The 10,225-nt window shown below is 47.5% G+C and overlaps 1 pseudogene; it reads left to right on the top strand.

Moving 5' to 3' along the window:
• Nucleotides 1-260: 260 nt before the first annotated feature.
• The window catches only part of LOC101662166, a 31,421-nt pseudogene continuing 21,456 nt past the window's right edge, over nt 261-10,225 (top strand).

Here is a 10,225-nt window from a genome sequence, read left to right as displayed (position 1 = left end):
TGTCGGGAAGGTGACATCATGGAATGCCAAGTTATTAGAAAAAGGTGTTCATGCATTGAGAGAGTGTTTGAGTAGAGGCCCAATGTCCATCTGCTACCTTAATACTTAACATATAAATATATGTACATAGCTCTATTTCCCTATCATTATATAAAAATATTTTTTCATATGTACATGCCTGCATTTAGACCTTTATAAATGTCGTTTGCCTCTTAGTTCTTTCCTCTATTTCCTTTTCCTTTCCTCTTGTCCCACTGGAAATGTTCAATAAATTGGTGCGCTCTCCTCCTAGGGCAGCCCTGCAGCGTCCAGGCATAATACGTATGATTGAAGATCCCGAAGATGAGGGTGGTAGACTCATATGTCAGACCCTGTAAGCTGGTTTCTCCCGGTTCCTTCGAGAAAGCAGAACTCTGTCTTTTAAAGCAGCTCAGTGTCAACCCACAGATCACAGAATACAATTTGGAACTAACGTTGGAAAACCTCAAGTCAGAAAATGTTTGAAAGCTGTGCCTCCTGACTGCCAAGATGTGATGTCAGGGTTTAGCAGAGTTGGACATCGCGTCCACCTGAAGCTTTGAGATCACTAACTGCCTTTCAAGCATTTAATTGGCCAAATTGTGAGAGACAAAAATTCAGGAATCACTGCAGCACTAACTAATATCAATAACATTGACGATCCCTACCGAAATTTCCAAATGGAAGTGCTATCTGGCAAGGAGAACTGGATGACCAGCGCGCCAGAAAACAACGACAGCCGTGAACTTGATTTCTCTAAAGTCTTTTGGAGCCCACATCTCTCTACAGAGTGTAGCGGCACCCCAGAACTCCTCACACCTGGGGATGTCCTCCTGGATGGTTTTGCTGGAGTCAAGCCATTTGTCATGCCAGCAGCGAAGAAAAATTGCACCGTATTTGCCACCCCTCTCCATCCTGACTCCCCAAACTGGAGAGTGCACACTAGTAAATTAAAGGAAGTGGAGAGTCTACAGCTTGGATGGGAAGGACTTCCTCCAAGAACCAGTCAGAGAAGAGTGAGCGCATCTGTCGGGACCGTTGTCAAGACAAACACTCTGTGTGTGTGGTCATGAACTTGCCAGCTAAGGCTGGAGAGTTTCTCGGTGCCTTCCAATCACTCTGAGATGGGCCGTCTTGCTGCAGAGGGCACCTTCCCATAGTGCACTGCTACAGCTTTTCCAAAGGTGCTCATCCTGCTGAGGATGTTCAGCAGCAAACTGGTGCTGTGTCAGGTGTTTCCTTGGAGGTAAGCTGCTTAGTTCACCTAGTAAGAAATGTGGCCCCTACATGGAGACCTCTGCCAGTGCTGAGATGCTTCTACCACCACTGGATCCACAAGGCTTTTCACCCACTGGCCTGTGATCTTCCTGCATTCAGCGTCATTGCATGTGATTTGTGAGTCTGAAGAGGACTTTATAGATTGGTGTCGGACATATGGGCTGATATTGGACTTATGGACTTGATCTGGACTGAGCTGGGATGTTTTCTCAATATTCAACTGCTCTTGTATATAAAATGCTTTCTTATAAAAAAAAAAAAAAAAGAAATGTGGCCCCTAATAAGGAAATGCTATGTGTCCCCTTTCAGATTCCTGCTTCTGTGCTCCACAAGAACCACGCCAGAAATCTAGAGAATCAAGAAGCTCCACTTCTTACATGGCAGAAGACAGATAAAGCCTTTGGAAGAAAGCATTCACGTTGCTTCAGTCCTTTACATGGTCACTTCCTCTCTCAGCTAGATGTTTACACAGTTGACTACGGTTTCTATGCGTACAAGAAATTCAGCAGTTATTTAGCTACGGAGTCATTGTGTTTCACCCTGGCTGTCCTCAGTCAATGTCAGTATTGCCATTCTTTAAAAAAAGGAAAGAATTTTAAAACTAGAACAAATTTTAAACATGCCAAAATGAAGAGTCAATGATAAGGTGCTAAATTTTAACCTAACTAAATCTGCATTAATCCACTTTCCACTGCACTCTGTCTAATAGCGAGACGGTTCACATCCCTGGTCAATGGTCAGAGAGGCTTCACCAGAGGCCTAATCCACAGGGAAACTGCACTTGGATTTTTGGCTTTTACTGTCATTTAGCCTTCTGAAAACCAGTACTAGACTTTAAGCTCTTTTACAGTTCCCTCCTCTGGTCTTGGATCTAATTATTTACAGTCCTTGGATCGCACAGGCTGGTGTGCTTCTTCCACATAAACTTGTGACACCTCAGATGGTTGCTTGTTTTAAGACAAGCCTTTAAGACCCTGGACACTACTCTTTCTGCTAGCCAAGCACCATCTGATTGCATCACTACGCTTTGCTATAACACCCATCTCTTCCATGCTCTCTTTAGGAGAGCTAATATCAAGTAGGGCTACATCATAAGAACTAATTGTTCTTAGAGCCGTGCTATAATTAAGTGAGAGCTCAAAATCCATATATATATATATATGGTTTATATGTGTCCTCGGTCTACTTTAAAGACATTATTATCATTTTATTGGAGCACATTCTAAACCATCCCCATGGGGCATATGGTAAGTCGATGGACAGAATCATTCATTTGCGCCATAAATCTTTGCAGAAACATATGACCTCATCATTCTCCCTTGGAGTAGCTGGTAGGTTCAAACCACTGACCTTTCGGTTAGCTACCTAGCACTTAATCCACTGCACCACCAGAGTTGTTTTGGTGGGGAGCCTAGCAAGTGCAATCAAGGGTTGGAGGTGCAAGGCATTGGGAGGGTCTGGAAGTCTTTCTGGAGGAAGCAGGGTGTTCAGAGAAAAACGAAAGCCTGGAGTCGGGGAAGGGAGATGGCTAGAGGACTAAGGCCAGTGTCAACGTGAAGCCAGCCCCCACCCTCATTTGGGTTTCGCTAGCGTTCCCAGATCAGTGAAAGGGGGGCTACAAAGGTGTTGTTTGAAGCAGGCTGTATTCTTGCCCCTCTCTCAGATTCCACTTCCCCGCTATGGCTGTAAACAGTGCACTATCGTCTGTTCTAGACTTCATGAAATTTCCCTCGGCGTCAGCCTTCTCAGCTGAGAAATGCGGGCCCAATTCTAACTCAGCCCATCCAGAGTATCCCGAACAGCAGTCATCCACATTCAAGCTTTACCTCATATTGTCCCTCCACAGACACCGTTCGAAGGACCCCTGGGACATAGAGGTTATGCGTTGATCTGTGATCCGCATGGTCAGCAGTTCTAAACCACTAGCCGCTCCTCAGGAGAAAGACAAGGCTCTCTACTCCTGTAACGTTACAGTCTCAGAAACTCACAGGGGTAGTTCTACCCTGTCCTACGGGGTCACTCTGAGTCGGAATCCACTCGACGGCGGTGAGAGGTACGTTCCCAAATCTAGACTCACTGTCACCAATCAGTGCCAACTCACAGCGCCCCAGAGAACAGAACTTCCCCAGTGGGGTTCCAAGACTGTAACAGGGGGGTTCCTGCAAGTGGAAAGCCTCGTCTTTCTCCTACGAGGGACCATTATGTACTTAATCTTTTCTTAATGAAACCTAAAGCAATTCATCTTTTTCTCATCCTGATACTAACCAAAAGGAGCCCTGGTGGTGCAGTGGTTACGTGTTGAGCTGTGATTCACAAAGTCAGCCGTTCAAAACCACCTGCTGCTCCTCAGGAGGAAGCCTGGGCTTTCTACTCTCATAAACAGTTGCCACGTCAGAAGCCCACAGGGGTAGTTAGCTCTACCCTGTCCCCTTTGGGGTCACTATGAGGCCCATCGACTCAGTGGCAGTGAGCGAGGGAGTGAGTCAGTGACTGAGGGAGGGAGGGGGAGGGGGAGAGAGACACTAAACAATAATAAGAATGTGAAAAGCAGGTGCCACTGGGTGACTCTGACTCATGGACACCCCTGTGCGTGGTTTCCAATGACTCGTTCTTTTGTCAGAAGGAGTTCCCCAGGTGCTACTTCTCACCTGCCTCTATCGGACTCAAACCTCCAACCTTTCACTGAGCAGCCCCGCGTGTCATCTGCACACCCAGAGACGGCCCCCTCCTAGACAATAAAACCGTTGAAATCATGGCTTTTACGTGCTCATTTGAATATTCCCAATCCATACTCAAATAAAACATGACTGTTCAGACGCAAGATGTTCGTCTCTGGTCCATCGAACCCCGCCTTGTGTTCTGATCATGGAGGACTCCGCCCCTCTAGGAACAACAGGTCAACAGGAACCCCATGTGTTGCGCCCAACCTGGAGCCTTCCAGATTTCCCCAGAGCCACCAGGGTGAGGACCAAGATGCGCTTTTCGCTTTTCGAATATGGCTGTTCCCGATTCCTATCGGGCCTTCTGATGACACCGTACCCCACCTGCTGGGGCAGGAGAGCTGAGAGAGCCGATTAAAGAGTCCCCCCTCCCTCTTTCCTCAGCAGATCAGCAAATAGTTGGCATTTTCTGGCCCCGGCACCCTCCTGCCTGCAAAGTACGGACAGGTCACCCCTGCCTCCTGGTTGCATTGGCAAAGATGAAGGTGGCATCTATCCAGATAATGAGATCATTGTTACAAGAGAGAGGTGCCCCATAGGTGAGCCAAGCTGCTGCCTACACAGCCCTCCATGCCCAGGCCCCACGACTCATAGAGAGGGCATCACCCAGATAGAGGCCTGGAAGAGGAAGGCTTCTTCAAAGCTTGGCCTGGACGTTCAGCGTGTAACTAGGTGCCACCCAGTTCCAGACTGCACATTGACTTCAAAGGAGCAGAGGAGAAGCGCTACATTTGAACTGTGGTGCTGGAGAAGAACACTGACAGTCCTTAAAGGGCAGGCCCATCTGTCTTAGAAGAGTGCTCCTTAGAGGCACTGGTGGCCAGACTCCGTCTCTCCTGCTTTGGACATGTTGTCAGGAGAGATTAGTCCCTGGGAAAGGGCAGCGTGCTTGGTGAAGAAGGAGGGTGGCAAAAAGAGGAAGGCCCGCGAGCAGATGAAGGGGCACGGTGGCTGCAACAACGGGCTGGGCATAGAAATGACGGTGAGGGTGGCACAGGACCGGGCTCTCATTGCTTCCACTGGGCCGAGGGCCGCTGCCTGACAGCAACAGTTCCCGGCAGGGGGGACGGGGGGTTAGAGGCAACGGCAAACTCACACTTTGAGCTAACACTAACTCATGACATTTATAACATGCTCATATTTTACCAAGCCCGTAAAAAATTGTAAAAACTCTATTATAGGGAAAAGAAACTCCAAAAAAAGTATGCCAATCCAATGACCCACCTTTATAGATTTTTCATCTTTTTCCTCTCAGATTTTTTTATAGAAATCATTTTCTCAAGGGCTCTTACAGCTCATATCATAATCCACACAGCAACTGTACCAAGCGCATTTTTAAAATCATTTTATTGGGGGCTCTTACAGCTCCAAAACATGTTCTTTCTACTTGAGCCCTGGGTATCAGCTCCTTGTTTTTCCCTCCCTCCCCCCCCCCCCACTTTGTTCTCAGGTTTACTCAAGCCGAGGGGCGGGTTTGACTGTTATCCACTATACAGACACAGAAACTAAAACAATTGCCCAAGATCTCAAAGATAAGAAATCAAGTCAGGATGAGAGCTAAACAGTTTAATGTATACCTCGGTATCGGCTCGAAGCAGGAAGCTTGGGTTTGGTTGTCTTCCCAGGAATGCCACAACACCTGTGTACATGTGTTTCTTTATGTAACAAAGCCAACCGGATGCTTCCCCTGTGCTGTGAGCTGGGGAGAAAGCCCAAGGAGAGCACACCTGCTCCCAAACTGCTGGAGAGGGCAGGCTGCCAACACACAAAGCTGGGGTGTGTGTGTGTGTGTGTGAGAGAGAGAGAGAGAGAATTCCTATGGTGTAAATACTCCAGCCAGGGCTGATTTCCACCTGTCAACGTGGTGCCCCGGGATGCAGGGCTGGGAAGAGATGCGCACCACTAGCTCGCACACTTGTGTACAAGCTGGCCCCAGCACACTGCAGGGTGCAGGAAATGGAAACCTCCCGGTGAGGGGAGACTGCCCGGGACTGCGGGAATCAGGAGCAAGTGTGGAAGCAGATCGCCAGCCTGCGGAAGGGAAGGGGCTGGGCAGAACTTGGGGAAGGATGGACTGAGCCGGCAAGAGGGACGTGTTCAAGCCAAAACCGCTTGAGTGGTCAGGCTTACCTGTGCAGGGGTCAGCTCCCAGCCACTGTCATGCTGACCCAATCAGGTTTGGCCAGTTGGGCACCCTGCTGCTAGCAACCACTCCGGATTTAATAAATATTTACCAGGCATGTTAAGACGGACAGCCTCCTAGCACCCAGAGGGTGGCAAGGGCCATGGGGCAACTTCTAGGGGAAAGTTCCCGGGATTCTGACCACCCTGGGATAGTTCGGGCCAGGCCTCAGCAGGCACTCCTGGCTTGAGAAGTGGGGTAGCGAATTTTCCCACTCGGCTCCCTCCTCCTCAGCCCACCTCACCAGCCTTCCTCTGGGGGGAGAACTGGGTTTCAAGCATAGTGGGAGTGGGGTGGGGGGGGCGGGTGCAGCAGCAGGGGGAGGAGTGACAATTCTGTCTCCACCGCCGAACCACTTCAGTATGAGAGAGCAGTATTTTCAAAACTGCACGTTACAGCCCACGCACGGGTTGTGAAATCAATTTAATGGGCCCATGCAGCACATCAGCGCGCTCCGCAGATAGTAAAGGTAATATTGCATCATGCGCTCTGTTCCAGTGGACATATCATATAAGCGTGGGCGGAACTGTGATGTAAAATGAGATCTGGTTTACTATAAGTTATTGTAGCACACCACAATAAAGTTTGGCAATTGGTTCAAAGGAGTAATACACCACAGGAACCACTGTCTCGCTGCCCAGAGACCAGGAGAAGGAGGAAGTAGTTAATCATCCTACTGAGAACTCTAATCCGAATCACAATAGGAAGTCCCAGGATGGGGGAGGGTGGGGCTGCGGGAGATAGGAATCCATAGAGAATACCCTTCAGAAACATTACAAAGGCCAGACTGATTAGTCATTAGAGACCGATGGAACTTTTGAGACTGGAACCTTTAGACATCCTTCAAACCTAGAGCTGAATCCACCTGCCGTGTTCAACTTGCACGGAGCAATAGATGGACCCATAAAGCGAATCAGAACATCAGCACAATCAAAACAGCAGACCCAAAGCAAAGCTCGGAAAGCAGGAAGAGTGAGGAAAGATGAGGGGGATGGAGATGCCCCCACCCCCCACACCCCTGGGATGGGGGGGAAGACCTGGGGAAAGTGTTGCTACATGGAGGGCATTGTAACCACTACCTAAAAACAAAATGTATGCATTGTTGAATGGAGAACCCAAATGCTTGTAAACGAGCCCACAAACTACAATTTTTTAAAAAATACTCTTCCTATTAGCTAGGGCAATCCACACACTTTAAAGAGGCAACCATGTGAGGTCCAAAAGGCAGCGTTTTCTCGAGGACAAAGTTCTGAAGGGTTAGGGAAGAAGGAAGACTACAGACGGGAAGCACAGGAGGAGCACAGGAGGAGATGTTCTTTGGGGCACGGAATAGTGTTACACGTGGGGACTGCAATCAAGGTTCTGAAACAAAATATGTATCAATTGCTGGGTGGAAAATGGATGTGCCCTGTAAGCCTTCACCCAGTTCACACTAAAGGTTTTTTTTTTTTAAATAAGTATCAGTTTTTTAAATTATGTAACACTTCAGGCAAATTAGTGTTATATATACCTCTCTCATTAAAGCGGTTTGCCAACCTTGGTCTCCACCCCTCTGAGAGCAGAAGACTAGATGGTGCCAAGTTATCACTACCAAGGGCCCTGAAAATGATCCAATTAGAACTTAGGTCCTCAGGGTCCTCTGGAAATTAAAAACATTTATACTGTTGCCCATGATCCAGGATAAAGTATAGTTGTATGATTTTGCAGGTCCCCAGCTCAATCATTACAAACCCCTACCCCCACCCCATAAATCACCTTTTTTGGTAAACAATGCATTCATTGGAAGGTCCTGGATAGAATGGAAGAAAAACATGGGATGGAACTCAAAATCATGAAAAAAGGCCAGACTCCCTGGTCGGTTGGAGACCAAGACTACACCTTTAGTCATGCTTTGAGTCTGGAGCTGCACACACCCCAGGTTAAAATAATTAGGCCTTTAAGATCAAAAGGGCAGCATTTGCCCAAGGACTGAGTTCAAAGGGTTAGGAAAGAAGGCAGAAAGGAAACAGGAAACACAACAGGAAGTAGGGTAGCCAATGGTGTATTTAAGGGGATCACAGTGGATGAGTTGAATCAAAATGTGTAATCATTGTTCAACGTAAACCTGATGGTCTGCTCTGTCTAGTGGACCTAGTTCTACTAACGCAGTGCGTTAGTACTGTAATACATTATTGCCCATGTTGGTGTTATACTAACCGTGTGCCCAATTGCACCTGCGTACAGGCCAAACATATTTTAAAGTTAAAGTTAAAAATACTATTGGTTACAAAACTTAGGGCATGACTCTGTACATACATGCTATACAGCTCGAGAGAACTTGGTTGAACTCATTTCTGTCACCTGTTTTCGAGTGCATCATCTGAGACAGGAGTTCCCGCTGGTTGTTGACCAGGACATGTGTAAAGAGTACATCTGGCCCTCCTAAGTGGGGTTGCTCCATCAACAACTTGTGATCCTGCATGAACTTTATTTCCAGTCGAAGCAGTCTCGTGCGCTGGAGCTGATAACAGTGTCATTTAGTGTCCTGTTAGTTCCCTTCCTCTGTGATGCTCATTTTCCCTGACTCCTACCTGGCTGGCATCTATGAGTCTCTGCTTTGGACAACTGGTACCCCTGCTTTGTTGATGCCGTAGCATATGCTTGCCTTGCTTTCTAGGCCATCCAACCCTATTAAACACTAGCCAATCGTTTTGGGTATAGTGACTCTGTGTATTCATTCCACCATCTTTTGATGCTTCTTACAGATCGTTTGACCATGGAATCCTTCAATATTGCAACTCAAGACTTTGGATGAATTTTTTTTCTTCCATTATTTCAGCTTGAGGAATGCCAAATGTCTTTTTCCCTGTGGGGATTCTAACCTACCTTTGCACTTCTCTTATTTTGCTTTGTCTTCTCCAGCTGCCCTTTGAACCCTCCTGCTCATCTCTTTTACTTCATCATGTCTTCCGCTCGCTTTTGCTACTCTGTGCTACAGAGCAAGCTTCAGAGTCCCTTCTGACGTCTGAGTTGGTCCCTCCGTTCATTCTTGTCTTTTGGGTAATCTTTGGCTTGCTGTCTTCTGGTCTTTGGTCATGAGTGTTCACTGTGTCAAATCTGTTCCTGGGAGTCTCTAAGTGTGGGTGGGTTACACTGAAGGTTTTACTTTGGCTCTTGTGGATTTTTTTTTTTAGTTTCTTTTCTTCCCCTTCAACTTGAACATGAGCAGTTGGTGGTCTGCTCCACAAACAGTCCCTGCCCTCGTTCTGACTGATGAGACGGAGCTGCCCCACGAATGTCTCCTTCCACAAACACAGTTCGTTGCGCTCCCGTGTATTTCATCCGGTGAAATCCATGTGGACAGCCGCCACTTAGGTTGCTTTAAAAAGGTGTTTTCAAAAAAGCATTTCAAAATTCCGTCCCAGGGTGCCCAAAGTTGTTCTAAATCACCTAGGCCATCTTTTCCAAAGACGGATCCTCCTTCTTTGCTTTCAACTCTCGCATTCCAATCCCTAGTAATTATCCATGCATCTTGATTGCATGTTTGATTCCTTTCAATCTGCAGACATTGCTAAGAAATCAATCTTCGGTTCCTTAATTAATTAATGGTTGACACACACATCTGAATAATAGTAAGACCTGGTGTTCTTAGCAGGCGTAGGAGTACGATCCTGCCACTCACGGTGGTGAACCTCAGGAGAGATCGTGAGATGTTCTTTGGGGCCCGTAATGGGACACTGCCCCTCTTTCACGTATCATGATCCCTGGCCTAGGAGACCCTATGTTTGTCTGCCTCCAAAGGCCAAGGCCAGTCCACTTCAGCTGACAGATGCCAAGGACAGCAATTCCCCATGGTTAGGTTTCGCTTTGGACAACTAACTTCCTGTTTTCCTGGATCCATGTACTGCATCCATTCCATGGTCGGATTTCTAATGAATGTTTGCGGCTGCGACTGCTCCCGTGACGCTCGCCCCATCAGCAAAGGAAGGTCGCAAAAGCTTTACTCCCGTCCCTGGTCGTCAAGGGCAACTGCATATCCAGGAGGAGG

Source organism: Echinops telfairi, unplaced genomic scaffold, assembly GCF_000313985.2.
Source record: "Echinops telfairi isolate 266 unplaced genomic scaffold, ASM31398v2 ScPeMD7_12;HRSCAF=54, whole genome shotgun sequence".
Taxonomy (NCBI): Eukaryota; Metazoa; Chordata; class Mammalia; order Afrosoricida; family Tenrecidae; genus Echinops; species Echinops telfairi.
This window is presented reverse-complemented; position numbering and strand designations above follow the sequence as displayed.